This window comes from Lathyrus oleraceus, chromosome 5 (assembly GCF_024323335.1).
Source record: "Lathyrus oleraceus cultivar Zhongwan6 chromosome 5, CAAS_Psat_ZW6_1.0, whole genome shotgun sequence".
Classification (NCBI taxonomy): Eukaryota; Viridiplantae; Streptophyta; class Magnoliopsida; order Fabales; family Fabaceae; genus Lathyrus; species Lathyrus oleraceus.
Window position 1 is genome coordinate 177,043,401 of NC_066583.1, and position 15,364 is coordinate 177,058,764.

A 15,364-nucleotide genomic window follows, 5' to 3' on the forward strand; every position below is an offset into this window, starting at 1 on the left:
TCTAAACCATTTAAGGTTTGAATGATTAGATTTGTCGTAGACATTGGAAGTTTAAGTTTGTCAGTAAAGATTTTCACCTTGATCAGATAGTCTTGCATCTTCATTTATCCTTTTCTGGTAATATGAAATTTAGATTTTAAGTAGGTTACTTGAGACCTTGTATGTGCACTAGCTAGACTTTGAGCGTCTTCACAAAGTTGTTTTTACTTTTCATTGTTGTGTTACTATTTCTAAAGTTATAGAGTTCTTCCATCAAATAAAAAATTATTGATCATATATTGAGTTAGAAAGGATATGATATGTATAAATGGATTGTATGTCAACAATGTACAAATATATGCAATGATGTCTTGTTAATCATGATTCAAGAATCATGCCAACCATAATGACATTATCTCAATATAGAAATTACTCCCTTCGTCCCACAATGAGTGATACAGTTGACCATTTCACACATATTAAAAAAAAGGAATAATTGAAAAAGAGATAATGATATTTTTACAAAAGTACCCTTATCATGTATTGGGAATGATAAAAGTAATATTAATTAGAGGATAAATTGGAAAATATGTATTAGAAATTAAAATGGATCATTCATTTTGGGACACATTTTTATTCTAAATGAATCAGTCATTGTGGGACGGGGGGAGTAGTAATATTTGACTAGTAAGTAACTTGTTAATTACAAATAAAATACAATCGATTACATAATAAGTCAATGATATGATCACATACTCAAGGGGTTATGTCTAATTGGAAGAGAAATTAAATGGAAGTTTGGAAACTCGGAAATACGCATGAAAAACGGATGACTTTTGCTTGAGTAGAGGCAATAAACGATAAATAAATAGTATTTGAAATGTATCTTAGCAAAAAAAAAGACATAGCATCTCTTATTTAGAAATAAAAGTTAGATGTTTCGTTAAGGAAGTTAAATTTATGGTTATAAAAGAACATATAACTACAACACGGATTCAAACACTTGACATTTCATTTATTCATTTTTAAAAAATAAAATTTTGTCTATGAGACGGCTAGACCAAAAGAATTGATTCACTTACATATTTTTAATATTTTAGATATATAGTACAACTTTTAAAAAGTTTTAAGATGTAAATTATCAACTTAAATTGTTTAAAATGGGAAGAAAATTTCGAGTGATTTATGGGATATAAAAGTACTTCTTAAACTAAAGTAAAAAATTTATCATACAAATTTAAGATTATATTGTATGGAATAGAATATTGGATGGTAAAACACCTAACATTGATATAAAATAAGTCTAGCATATATATGAAAATTTTGCATCCAATTGGATTGGATGTATAATAAAGCTAAATAAAATAAGATTAAAAATAAAAATATTAAAGATAGAATTCGTAAAAAGAATTGATAGAATTTGATTTAAACCATTTGTAAAAAGAATATCTATAAATTTTAGATCAAATAAAGGGAAATCGCTAGAGATAGTGGAAACAAAATATAAAATAAAAACTAGAAAATAAAAACTAATAATAAAAATCCAGATATTAATGATATTGTTTGGTCAATACAATTTATGACGAGATAATGTAAGGTTGATATTGTATGGATTATGATAGTTTTCAATTTATACAGTAAAATAATGAATCAAAAGGTGAGTGAATGATAGTTGATGGATGCATACTTAACTTAGTAAAGCCAATGATCCTAAGGAATATCCTTCTTCTGTTTGCTTTTAATGCACTCCTACCTCACAACCATATCCATTTTCTTATCTTCATCAACACATTTCCGATTAATCCACCAAAATATAAAATTAATATAAGTTCTTATCTACCAGCAAACATATTCCATCAACCTCATTTTCATTCACAACAGTTTGAAAGTAACAACAACACCTGCAGTTACCACCATTGTTTAATATAATATATAAATTATCTCGGATAATTTAAACAACAAGACAGTTTGGCCGAGTGGTCTAAGGCGCCAGATTTAGGCTCTGGTCCGAAAGGGCGTGGGTTCAAATCCCACAGCTGTCACTTTCTTTTTATTTTGTCTTTTCCAACCATTTGCTTGTTTCTGTGTGAGTGTGTGTTTTTCTTTTCTGGTTATCTAATCTTAGAGTTGCCTCTTTTATTTTTTTACTTTAGATATCACTTTGTTAATTTGTATGATTATTGTAACTTATGACTTGGACACACATATGACTTAGGTTCAAAATTAATATTGTGAATATTGATATTTTAATTTCTAATGATCAATTGCCTTTTACACTGTGTTTTGAATAAATGCAGCTGAAAATAAGATCATTAGATAACTAGGTTGACCTTTAGTATTTCCAAAGAATGATGTGTCTCTTTTTAAGATTTTTGTTATCTTAGATGTGTCTCCTAAGATAAGAGGTGGATTGATTATGGTTTGGCACTTGGTGATATGATTTATTTGAAAATTGCAAAACAATTTGATTTTTTTAGGCAGTTATAGACCAAAGCACTTGGAGGATATAACATTGCTTTATCCTATAAATGGTATCTAGGTACTAGTAAGTCTTTGAACTACTATTGTCCTCTCTCTAGTTGGTTGGAGAATCATATCTTGTGTTTAAGTCAAAAACGGTTTTGAGTGTCTATTTTCTGATTTGGGTCGGACTTAATATCATCTTTTTTTTTTGGATGATTCTGCTCTGGGAATTTTTTAATTTTATTGTTGGGATCTAGCTGGTGTTTCTTCGTCATCAGGGGATGACCATGTTTTTTTATATATTTTTTTTATCAATTAATTGTTTTTTTTACCGAGTAATTTCTGTTTATGTTTTTCGCATTTTGTAACTTTTATTCTTATTAAATACTTCTTGTACATAATGTGTATTCCTTTACAACTACTCCAATTTGTTTTTATATATATATATATATATATATATATATATATATATATATATATAGAAGTTTAAATTAAAAATAACGAAGATAATTATTAGATACAGATAATTATTAAGATAGATTGAATAATCAGAGTTAAAATAAATGCATATGTAAGGATGGATGTATTTAAAGACATGATGTTATTATGAAATACACTTACAAGAGGTGATTACAAGAGTTGATGGCAAGCTCAGGGTTTTTTCAATTGAATCTCTCAATTTTCGAATGCCCTTCACCACAAGCTGTCTTCTCTTATATAGAGAAGAAAAACATACGGACTTCAAATAAATTTTAAACCACCCTAGAACTATACAAACAAGTGGCCGAAAAGGCCAAATAATGAAAAACATAATCAAAGATAATGTGGACCACATGGCCTTTAATGAATACAACAAGTCAAAAGTAACATGACAGTACAGGCTGATAAAGGTCAGTTTTATCTTAGAAAAGTAATATCATCTTATCTTCTTCAGAAAAATAATTTGATCTTATCTTCAGACATCAACCTTATCTTCACACATCAACCTTATCCTTCGAGATCTGTAATTCCATAACAGTCATCTTCATTATCATTCAAATGGTCAGATGTGCTGGAAACACTATCACTTTCTGATAAAGCAGACATAGCATCTTTCAATTTATTTAAAAATTCATTATGGTTGGTAGCAGTTGATAATATGGCTAGTAATTTAGATCGGTCCATAAGAAAAGCAGTATCTTCTGAACTAATATTGGTATTTTTGCAAAGGTTGGGATGAGCTTTACACCAGGCTTTCAACTTTGTTGTTGATAGCAGGTATGGATTAAACTTTATCCACCACTTAATAGAAAATTTCTTAATTAATTGAGAAGTTAGGACAATCTTACCATAACTTCTCAGACGAAAAGGTCCAGGAGGTAATCCAAGTAATCTCAAAAACTGCACAAAAATATAACAAAGCCTTGTGTGAAGGACAAGTAGTAGCTGAGATAAAGTCATTAAAGGCTTTAGAAGCATACTTGGGAAAAATATTCAAATTGGGTTCAATAAGCTGAAACCATTGGATAAACTAATAAGGAAAGTTTAATGAAATATCTTTATTAAACCAAATAAACCAAGTATGGTTAAATGGTTCAATTGCTAAAAAATTGGATCAGGCGTCCATGTAATCCAGATAATTGTATGTTTGAGGAGAGTAAGACCTTCAGAAGGATTTTCCTTCTGTTGGGGGTTGCTTCCAATCTGATGGAGATAAAACCTTAATAATTTTGAATTTGGAGAACTTAATTTTTTATTTATCATTCTCATCATATTGATGAGTAAGAGAAATGGAATCGGTATCAACCAAAATAAATTCATAATATTCTCAGGTTTTGAATAAGTCTTTTGGTAAAATGAAAAATCTAGGAGGGAAAATTCTTGAAATAATTTGTAATAATGATGCATCTGAAAGACAATACATAGGCTCCAAAGGGATAATCGGTTCTGACAGATTTTTGGTAATGAAATAAGATTTTGTAGAAGATGGAGGAGTGTAAAAAGATAATTTTGATGTGGGTTAACTTTGAGAAGACGGGGGAGTAGTAATTCTCTAAGTAAAAGATAAGGGAGATAATAATACAGGCTTAATCAAAGGTCTGGGGGAAGAAGGTATTGGAAAAGTAATTTTTATAATATATGAAGGTGATCTTAAAACTATGTGAAATTCTAGTTAACAGACTAGCGATGTCACACAGGATGTTATGACATCCGATTCTGTGCAGACAGGAATGTAAACAGCAGGTAAATGTAAGTGCAGTAAATAACACAAGGAATTGTTTACCCAGGGAGGAAACCCATTATTAGCAGTATTAATTCAGGCCTTAAACCACCTGTTTAATCCTATCACTTAATACCTACCCAATGCAATTTCAATCTTAAACTAAGATCAGAGTTCCTACTCACTCCCCCTCAATCACCTCAGTGATTACAACCTTTAATTAGATTAAAGTTAATGGTGAAGTTATACTTCAAACAATTCTTGATTGTGCTTAACAGCTTTAATCAAGATACATAGCACTCGCGCTTAAAAGCTCAGAGTGACACAACACTTACAACTCAATGAACACCCTAGTCCAATGCAATCATTTAGGTGATAATTGCTTGGCTCACAAGATAAACCTAATACAAGACACAAACAAAAATACAGCAGTGAAGTATGATGGAACAATACAATCTTCGCGCCTAAAACCCCTGAATGTTGAAAGAAGGATTGACAACCTTTTATATTGCAGCACTTGGGCCTTGTACTTGTATTTCCTAAAATTAAGGTTAAGCAAGTTAACCTAATTTCCACATATTAGGGTGTTAACAAATAGGCTATTTGTTAGGTTCATTAATTGTAGCTCAGTTGTTAGTTTCCTGGATTTTAGCTCAGCTGTTGGATTCCTGAAAAATAGCCTGAGAAAAATACTGAAACAGAAAAACTAAGCATCCTACAATTTAGCATATGCTGTCAGGAATGAATGTCGCAACATTCCGTTTGACGTCCAGAACATAGGCCATATGCTAAGTCTGTTATTTTCCTGAAAATAGAATGTACTAAATGTTGTACTGTAAAAGACCAACCAGTCTATACTGTAGTATCAGCTGACAGAGATAAATGTCATAACATCCAGTTTGACATTTTAACAATGAGCCTTATGCCAGGTTTGTTATCCTCCAGAAGAACAGACTGAAATACATATTGAACTGTAGCAGAAAAGTCAACCTGCCTATTATTCAGTATATGTTGTCACTGATGAATGTCATAACATCCAGTTTGACATTCAGACAGTAGGCCTTATGTCAGGTCTGTTATTCCCTTGATAAACAGACTGAATTAAATACTGAGTTATAACAGACAACCAACTATTCTGTACCTCAGTATCTGCTGTCAGGGATGAATGTCATAACATCTAGTTTGACATTCAGTACCTCCTGTATTAGCTAAACCTGCAGCATACTACTCAAGTATGTCATGAGATCAGTCAAGACATCAGAGTACAGTTAGTGTTTTAACACAACATGCAGCCAATCAAACATCTCCAAGGCATGTCATGACATCAGTCAAGACATTAGAGTCCAGTTAGTGTTTTGACATAAAATGCAGCCAATCAAACATCTACAAACTCCCCCTTTGGCAAATTTTTGGCTAAAACACTTTGGTATCACAACAGAGTTCACAGCAGCGGAAAACACACATCTAGCAGGGAAATTAACCTAGCTAATACACTCAGAGCAGCAACACACTCAACACACATAGAAGTTAAATAAAAACTTCAACCAGCAGCACATACACAAAAGTTAAATAAAAACTTCTAACAGCAGCACACATACAACACACTCACACTCATCACACATAAGAGTTGAACATCAAGCTGCAGCACAACCTCTGGATTAGAGGATCTTCAATATATGTTCAAGCACATAGTAAATTTGTTGTCCTGGGGCACCACAGGTGTTACTCCCCCTTTTTGTCAAAAATGTTACCAAAGCAACACTTAAAATTACATACCAAAATAAAACAGAATTACACACAAATGACAGAAACACAATCTTGATCTTGCTTCTCAGCCTTGATCAAGACAACATCCACTTGATCTTGCTTCACAGCTTTGATCAAGTAGACACACACTTTGTCTTCACAGCAGGTATATCAGATGCCATGACTTTGTGTATGACATCTTGAACCACTCTTGCATGAACTTCAGCAGGTACATAGGTTGTCTCATGTTAGGATATCCCCTTAACATCTTGTTAACACACTTGCAGCAAGTGAAATAGCTATGATTTGTTGACCAATCAGAGCACACTTTCAATTGTTTAATAGTTAGAATTATTAAACAATACATTCCAAACATCCTTGGTTTCTATAAATCCTCAGAAAGGCATATTCCCAATTTGCCCCTTAAATTTTCAAACTGAGTAGCATCCAAAGCCTTTGTGAATATGTCAATAAGTTGTAGTTCAGTAGCTACATGTTCCAAGGTAATCACTTTGTCTTCCACCAGATCTTTGATGAAGTGATGTCTAATGTCAATATGTTTGGTCCTGCTGTGTTGGATGGGATTCTTTGAAATATTGATGGCACTGAGATTGTCACAGAACAATGTCATGACATTCTGAGAGACATTGTACTCAGTCAGCATCTATTTCATCCACACCAGTTGGGAACAACTGCTTCCAACTGCTATGTACTCAGCCTCTGCAGTGGACAGTGATACACAGTTCTGTTTCTTGCTGAACCATGATATGAGATTGTTTCCCAAGAAGAAACATCCTCCTGATGTGCTTTTTCTGTCATCAGCACTCCCAGCTCAATCAGCATCACAATACCCAGATAAGACAGGCTCAGAGCCATGAGAGTATAGCATACCATAGTCACAAGTCCCATTGACATACTTGAGAATCCTCTTGACTTGATTTAAGTGGCTCACTTTGGGTTCTGCTTGGTATCTAGCGCACACACCAACTGCATATGCAATATCAGGTCTACTGGCAGTTAGATATAGTAGACTACCTATCATGCTTCTATACAAGCATTGATCAACACTAGAACCTCCTTCATCTTTAGTTAGTTTTAAATGAGTAGGTGTAGGAGTTCTTTTGTGACTAGCATTATCCATACCAAACTTCTTGACTATGTTCTTGGCATATTTGCTTTGGGAGAGAAACATAGAATCCTCCATTTGGTTAACTTGCAGTCCAAGAAAATAAGTCAATTCCCCAACCAGACTCATTTCAAACTCAGATTGCATCTGGTGAACAAAATGTTTCACCATTTGCTCTGACATTCCACCAAAGACAATATCATCCACATAAATTTGGGCAATCATGATTTTGCCATCTTCATCCTTCACAAACAAGGTCTTATCTATCCCTCCTTTTCTGTACCCATTAGAGGTTAGAAATTCAGTCAACCTTTCATACCAAGCTCTAGGAGCTTGCTTCAACCCATACAAACCTTTCCTCAACTTGTACACATGTTTTGGCAGGTTAGGATCACAGAACCCTTTAGGTTGTTCCATATAGACTTCTTCATCCAAGTAGCCATTTAAAAAGGCACTCTTCACATCCATTTGGAACAATTTGAACTTCAGAATGCAGGCAACACCTAACAGCAATCTTATTGACTCAAGCCTTGCAACTGGTGCAAAAGTCTCATCAAAATCAACCCCTTGAACTTGAGTATATCCTTGTGCCACTAGTCTTGCTTTATTTCTAGTGATTACTCCTTTCTCATCAGACTTGTTCTTGTAGATCCACTTGGTACCAATGATGTTAGTCCCTTCAGGTCGTGGAACTAACTCCCACACTTCATTCCTTTTAAACTGCTCCAGTTCATCTTGCATGGCATTGATCCAATATTCATCAGTCAGGGCTTCTTTCACATTTTTTGATTCAACCTTGGATACAAAACAGGAATTTGAGCTATTCTCCCTTGATCTGGTAGTCGCACCACTATTGGGATCCCCTATGATAAGATCCTTAGGGTGGTCTTTCTGAATTCTGATAGAAGGCACCTTGTTGGATGCATCTACATCATATTCAGGAGGAGTTTCATGTACCTCTTAAGTCTTGACTGGTATGTCTGTTGAAGTATCAAGGAATGTTCCAACATCCTCTATGACATTGGATCCTTCCTCTTTATCATCCACAATACCATTTATGGATTCCATCAGGACATTGGTCCTGGAGTTGAACACTCTGTAGGCTCTGCTGTTAGTTGAGTATCCTAGGAATATACCCTTATCACTTTTGGGGTCCATTTTCCTTCTCTGTTCACGATCTGTAAGAATGTAACATTTGCTTCCAAAGATATGAAAGTACTTCACAGTGGGTTTTCTGCCTTTCCATATTTCATACAGAGTGGAAGAGGTTCCTTCTCTCAAGGTAACTCTATTGTGAACATAGTAAGCTGTACTCATAGCTTCGGCCCAAAAATGCGTAGGAAGCTTCTTTGCATGAATAATAGCCCTGGCAGATTCTTGAATAGTTCTGTTTTTCCTTTCAACTATTCCATTTTGCTGAGGAGTTATAGGAGAGGAAAACTCATGACTTATCCCTTCAGACGAGCAGAACTCATCAAACTTGGAATTTTTAAACTCCGTCCCATGGTCACTCCTAATTCGGACAACACAACTATCCTTTTCCCTTTGAAGTATGATGCACAGATCTTTGAATACATCAAATGCATCTGATTTTTCTCTGATGAAGCTTATCCATGTGTATCTGGAATGGTCATCAACAACCACATAGGCATATCTCTTTCCACCCAAACTTTCAACTTGCATAGGTCCCATTAAGTCCATGTGCAAAAGTTCCAGAGTTTTGGATGTTGTAGGATGTCCCAGCTTAGGATGTGACATCTTGGTTTGCTTGCCAACCTGCCATTCTCCATAGACTCTTCCTTCATCAATAAGCAGCTTTGGGATTCCTCTAACTGCTTCCTTGGATATGATCTTTTTCATTCCCCTTAAATGAAGATGACCAAGACGTCTATGCCACAGCTTCACCTCCTGTTCTTCCTTGGCTGAGGAGCAAATTGTGGAGTAGTTTGAGACTTTAGGTTCCCATAGATAGCAGTTATCTTTGGATCTGGATCCTCTCATAACTTCCTGATTATCTCCATTCGTCACAACACATAGCTCTTTAGTGAACTGAACATAGAACCCTTGATCACACAGTTGGCTTATGCTGATGAGATTAGCAGTTAGTCCTTTTACTAACAGTACATTATTCAGTTCTGGAACTCCAGAACTGTCCAGCTTACCCACACCTTTGATTCTTCCTTTAGCACCATCACCAAAGGTCACATAACTGGTAGTGTGAGGTTGTATATCCACCAATAAATTCTCCGTACCAGTCATATGTCTTGAGCAGCCACTATCAAAGTACCAGTCTTCTCTGGTAGATGCCCTTAGAGCTGTGTGAGCTAACCTAGCAACCCATTGTCGTTTCTTGATGGGGGCATTATGCTTATATGCCTTATGCTTAGGTCTGACATGAGGGGTTTAGTTAGGATAACCATGCAACCTGTAGCAGAAGGCTTTTATATGACCAAATCTACCACAATAGTGACATCTCCATCTCTGAAATTTCTTCTTCTGATGGTTACTCATCCTGGTTCCCTGATGTTGAGACATTGGTTGTGACTTCTGCTTGAATTTCTGAACTTCAGCCTTTGAGTGTTTGAGTTCAGCAGAGGATTTCTTCACAAAGCCTAAACCAGACATGGTTCCTGACTTCTGTCCCACCTATAGGATCTCTTCCAACATGTCAGTTCCTTTATTTAGCATTCTGATGGATTTTGTCATTTGATCTAGCTTGGAGGTCAGCAAGGTTATCTCACCATTTAGACCATCTATGACTGTCAGATGCTTCTTTTTCTCATCCTCCAGCTCCTTGATGAGTTTCTTCTGCTTTCCTCCTTGTACACACACTTCTGCACTTTTGACACATAGCTCTTTATATGAAGCAGCAAGTTCATCAAAAGTCAGTTCATCTCCACTTGAGTCATCATCAGAGGCACAGACACTGGTTAGTGCAGTGACATGTTTAGCAGATTCTCCTTCAGATTCACTCTCAGAATCTCCTTCAGACCAGGTGACAAATAGCCCCTTCTTTTGCATCTTGAGGTAAGTAGGACATTCCGCTCTAACATGTCCAAAACCTTCACATCCATGACACTGGATTCCCTTGCCTTGTTGAACTTTTCTTCAGATGTTGATCTTTTCTTGATGTCAGACGAAATGTTCTTGACATTAGGTCTACCTTTTTGATCAATCTTCTTTATGAACTTGTTGAACTGTCTCCCAAGCATGGCTATGGCTTCTGATATGCTTTCATCACCTCCACTACTCCCCTCTTCTGAATCCTCTTCAGTATTTGATACAAAAGCTATGCTTTTGTTCTTCTTTTCAACATTCTCACACAAGCCCATTTCAAAAGTTTGGAGAGAACCAATAAGCTCATCAACCTTCATATTGCAGATATCTTGAGCCTCTTCTATAGCGGTGACCTTCATGGCAAATCTCTTTGGCAATGATCTGAGAATCTTTCTTACAAATTTTTCTTCAGCCATTTTCTCTCCTAAGCCACCAGAAGTGTTGGCAATTTCAAGAATATTCATGTGGAAGTCATGAATAGTCTCTTCCTCTTTCATCTTCAGATTTTCAAACTTGGTGGTCAGCATCTGAAGTTTAGACATCCTCACCTTGGATGTACCTTCATGAGTTGTTTTGAGAGTATCCCAAACTTCTTTAGCCAGTTCACAGTGATGCACCAGTCTGAAGATGTTCTTATTTATTCCATTGAACAGTGCATTCAAGGCCTTAGAGTTTCCAAGGGCTAGTGCCTCTTGCTCCTTGTCCCACTCTTCAGGAATTTGCAAAATAATTCCATCTTTACCTGTCTTCGTTGGATGTTCCCATCCTTTGTTGACAGCTCTCCAGTGTAACACCCTAAAATTTGCCCTCATCATTCATGCATTCATTTAGCATTTCATATTGCATTTCATCATGTCAATCAGAATTAGATCCAAGAAACTTTAAAAAAAAAAAACGAAAAATAAAACGAAAAAAATAATAATAACGAAAAAAAAATAAAAAATAAAAAATATTTTTTTACAAAAAAAATAAATAAATAAAAATAATAAAAAAATAAATAAAATATAATAGAAAAGCTTGGACTTGGACCTCTCTCATTTGAGCCCACAAAGCCATGAAAATCAGGTTATAAAAGAGGGAGATCAGACAGAAAAAGGAAGAGAAGCAAAATACTCTGAGGTTTCCTTGAAACAAAACCCTTGACAAAACCTGAAGAGAAACCTGACAGAGAACTCAGAGCAACCCCCAGGCAGCTCTGAAAAATTCAATCTGACTCACACACTTTCATCTCACGCAAACCCTAACATTGCCTTGCAAACCCAGCCGTGCCATTTGATTTCAACCGGTCTCTCCCATCAGGTTTGCCTCATTCCCATGATTTTATGCTCTTAATTTGGATCATCTGAATGTATGATGTATGATGGATGAACTTCATTATGTTTTTGCCCACGGGTTTAATTATGCATGAATAGGTGAAACCTATGCCTTGAATGTTTAATCACATGATTTCTGAAACGTATGCAACAGGGTTAGAGGTTTCTGAAACCATACTGTTATCCATGAAAAAAATGTTTATCGTGTTTCACTAACCCTTTTGTTGAGTTTTTGTGAGGGCTCACAGACTCTTGCAGAGATGGTTTGCGTGGTTTTCCCACTTTATTTGTGGGATACCCCCTGGAGGTTCATTCCGATTACCTGTACTGACTCACCTTTCTTTGATGGCATCAGCTTGGGAGATCCCTGGGTTTCTTACTCCTTTAATTGTTGTTACTTCGGATCTTTATCCGTGTGGTACTTTTACCTCTTTTCCGCATTTTATCGCTTTCTTAGCTGGAAGACCTCGATAGGAGGCATTTGTTTTCTTTTGTTTATTTACTTCTGAGCCCCTTGTTGGCACATTTACTTTATACATGTTTGTTTTGTATGTGTTCGTATCCCTGTAGGTAGCGCGGTTCCTTCGTCAAGGACTGCCTTTTTGCCCTTGAGCATCCCAAACCCTAAAACCCAAAGCAACACGTTAACTCCTTCTACTACAGGCGAGTAAGTCTCCAAAGGTCGAGCATCCGGTAGATTGCGTAGTGACGTCGTTCGTCCAAAACACAATCCATAACCCCATAGTTAGCCGAACTACGGCTTGCTCTGATTTTCATTCCAGATGAGATACGTAGGCATAAGACGCGATGTCTTAGCGAGCACACATCCCCCCAACCCATAGGTCAGCCGAGCTACGAAGACTCTGATTCTCATATTCAGATGAGATACGTATGCAGTGGATGCGACATCCGCGCGAGTCATTTTCATTTAACCCTTTTTTTTAGTAAATAACACATTAGATAAACCCACACCCTTTAGACAAGAACTACAAAAGTGGATCCCGTAGAGTACTACGGATGCGTAGGGGTGCTAATACCTTCCCTTCACATAACCGACTCCCGAACCCAAGATTTGGTTGCAAGACCCCGTCTTGTCCTTTCCTTTTTCAGGTTTACTTCGAGCGTTTCCTTTCCCTCCTTTGGGATGAATAACGCACGGTGGCGACTCTTCTGCCATTTTCTTTCGCCGGTTATTTTTTCACGCACTGTATTTTTCAGGTTGCGACAGCTGGCGACTCTGCTGGGGACTTGAAAGAAGTTGACCTCTTCCTGGTCCATCTTCCCTAAGCGAGTCCCTCCTAGCTTGTGTGATTTCTTGTTTATTGGGTGTTCATGCTTTTGTACCTTTATTTGCTTACCTGCTTGCATGCATCTGTTGTATCTGTTGGATCTGTTTGTTTGTTTGTTGGGATGGGGTGTTCTATGAGAGATAAGCCCATTACCCAGGCTTGAGTGTACACACAGGTTTTAGAGTGGATAATCATGAGGCTTGCGTGGCGTGTTGCTACGTTAAGTCGTTCGTGAAGAACCACACCTAGACGAGGTTTCTTTTGGATATATTATGTCTTACGGGTGTTCCGTAACGGCAGGATGTTCCTCTAGAAATCGTCGACTCTGGTGACCATTTCCCGAGAACTCGGTTGAAGCTGACGAACTTCTGTTCTTAGAACCTACCAGTGAGGGGCGGGCTAGATTCAGGAAACCTTACCTCCAACCAACCCGGTTTTCTGGAGCAGATTGATCTTGTATTATATTCCTCAGTGAATTTCTCTCCAAGCAGTGCAACCTGGCAGATGTTCAAGCGGATCCATCAATTCTGATTGACATGCCTTTGCATTGCATAACATCATCTGCATATTTGCATCCAACATCTCATGGTTATTCATTTGCAGGGTATTCCCTTTCAAAACGGGGGTGCCTTAAAACTGAACAAGCAGTGCATCGCATACCATGCATATTAACCCTTGTCTGTTTTGCAGGTGTCACCGCAGTGTCTAATGTTTGTTCCCTGTATCAGGCAGTTATTGGTCCCAAGCGAGTCCACAGGTAACCGACAAAGGAAAATCGTCCACAGCTAGCGATGGACCAAGTACAGAAAGAGCTGGTTGATATGCGTGAAAGGATGGATCAGTTCATGACATTGATGACTGGTATGGCAGAAGGCCAGGAAAAGCTGAGGGAATTGGTTGAGCAACCGAGACCCGATCCGGAGGTGGAGATACCAAATGCTGAGGGAAACCCTGGTAACCCTGGGAACGCTAATAACCCTGTGAACACTGGTAACGCGGGTAACGCAAATGCTGATGGAAACCCGGGTAATGTTGGCAACACAGGGAATGTTGGAAATGGTATTGGCGGAAGGTACAATGTGAATCAAGGAATTCGGATTAACGGGCGCCCCGTTACTGAAGATTATCAGTATGATCAATTTTCTTTGCACGACGAGGCCCTCGAGACCACTCGCCGTATGGATGAGCTTGCTGAGAAGCTCAAATCTTTGGAGTCTCAAAATTCCTTAGGCTTTGATGTCACAAATCTTGGTCTGGTTCAGGGAGTAAGGATTCCTCACAAGTTCAAACCCCCTACTTTTGAGAAATACAACGGGGCTTCTTGCCCACGCACTCATCTCCAATCTTATCTGGGAAGGTTGGGAGCTCACACGGAAGATGAAAAGCTGTGGATGTACTATTTTGAAGACAGTCTAACTGGAGCTTCTCGTGAATGGTATTCTCATTTGTCTCGTACTACCATCAAGAGCTGGAAAGACTTGGCAAAGGCTTTTGTCAAGCAATATCAATACAACTTGGACATGGCTCCAAATCGGACCTTGTTGCAAGGTATGTCTCAGACTGCCAAGGAAACCTTTAGAGAGTATGCTCAGCGTTGGAGACAGATTGTTGCGTCCGTCCAACCCCCTATGTCTGAAAGGGAGATGGCGGACATGTTCATGAACACTCTTCAAGGCAATTATATTGAGAGATTGGCTGCTTGCCCGTCAATCAGCTTTGTAGAGATAGTAATTGCTGGAGAAAGAATCGAGAGTCTGTTGAAGATGGGCCGAATTCAAGACAATAGTGCTTCCAACTCATCAGGTCCCAAGAGACCGTTTGCTGGTAACGGTCAACGAAGAAAAGAAGGCGAGGCAAGCGTTGTGTATGCCGGCAGAGGCAGGGGTAGAGGACGCCCTAATTATTATCAAGATTAAGTGGCCGCAGTCACTATTCCAACACCTGTTCCTCAACCGCAATATCATCTGCAACAACAACCCAGGTACAACAATCAACAACAAGGAGGTAATCCGGGTCAGCAGAGACACTATCAACAACGTCCAAGGCAGACGGGCCGGGTCATCGAGCCAATCCCAATGCCTTATTCAGTATTACTTCCCAAGCTGATTGACATGAATCTGGTTACGTTGAGAACTCTGGCCCCACCAATCGATCCCAATAATTTGCCTAGAGGTTATGATGTCAACGCCAG

At 37.6% G+C, this 15,364-nt stretch overlaps 1 non-coding gene across 1 annotated transcript; it reads left to right on the top strand.

Moving 5' to 3' along the window:
* Positions 1-1,941: 1,941 nt before the first annotated feature.
* Positions 1,942-2,021, top strand: TRNAL-UAG (transfer RNA leucine (anticodon UAG)). The gene has a single exon. It is a non-coding gene; the product is annotated as a tRNA-Leu (tRNA).
* Positions 2,022-15,364: the final 13,343 nt, after the last annotated feature.